At 36.6% G+C, this 1,106-nt stretch overlaps 1 pseudogene; it reads right to left on the bottom strand.

Annotated features, from left to right (window-relative positions):
• LOC106330206 overlaps window positions 1–827 on the bottom strand; it is a 7,466-nt pseudogene extending 6,639 nt beyond the window's left edge.
• Window positions 828–1,106: the final 279 nt, after the last annotated feature.

Raw genomic sequence — 1,106 nt, 5'->3', positions numbered from 1 at the left:
TTCCTTCAATCACGTCTGCAGGACCTGATATTGTATTGACAGTAATTCTTTTTGGTTTTATATCTGAAAAATATATATTTTTTTCTCAAGATAGTGTGCGTTGTTCCACTATCTAGTATACATATCTCTTGAATCTCTTTCTTAGAGTTTGTTCCATTTGCGTTTTGATCCATTTCTGAAATTATCATAAACATTAAATAACAGTGAAACGTGAAATTTATTCATTGATTATTTAAAGAAAATAAACAATAATTATACATATATTGTTGTTAAAACAACATTATTCTTTGAAAACATAATTATTATACATTACAAGTGAGGACTATTCAGTAGTCTTTTTTAGAAACATTTCCGTACTCTTCAAGAGTATTCTAGTCCAGCTCATTTGCGAAATCAGAGGATTCAAGGTATGAGGTCCCTTCAACGTTTTCCGTGAGGTTCACCTCTTTAGCCTTTCCTTTTATGGACTCTTGATATAACTTACACAAATGTGGGGGAGTACGACAGGTACGGGACCAATGTCCTTTACATCCACATCTGTAACATACAGTCTCACTTTTCTTTGTGGTATCCTCTTCGGTTTCTTTGCCTTTAGGAAGTTGTTCAGATCTAACCCATTTGTTAGATCTAATACTTTTAGGATAGTAAGGCTTTCCACGTTTGTTGTTGAAACGCCGACCACGACCTTGGTTGGTCTGGTTTCTCCTTCCCGAATATTCTACCACCGTAGCATTCACTTCGGGAAATGCCTTGGTTCCCGTAGGTCGGGAATTATGGTTTTTGATTAGTAACTCATCGTTTTTTTCAGCCAACATGAGTGTTACCATCAATTCAGAAAATTTGGTGTACCCACATTTTCTGTAAATTCGGGACAAGACCTTGTGTTCTTTGTGGAAAGTATTGTATGTCTTGTCAAGCATTTCTGCTTCGGTGACAGGGTTACCACAATATTTTAATTGTGCAACTATCCTCAAGATAGTGGAATTGTAATCTCTAACCCTTTGGAAATCCTGAAACCTCAGGGTTTTCCACTCTTCAAGAGCGTGAGGGAGATTGATTTCCTTTTGATTATCGAATCTGTCTTTCAAGGCTTGCCCTTGGTCCTC

This window comes from Brassica oleracea, chromosome C3 (assembly GCF_000695525.1).
Source record: "Brassica oleracea var. oleracea cultivar TO1000 chromosome C3, BOL, whole genome shotgun sequence".
NCBI lineage: Eukaryota > Viridiplantae > Streptophyta > Magnoliopsida > Brassicales > Brassicaceae > Brassica > Brassica oleracea.
The sequence above is the reverse complement of the archived record's forward strand: the minus strand, read 5'-3'. Positions and strand labels throughout refer to the sequence as shown.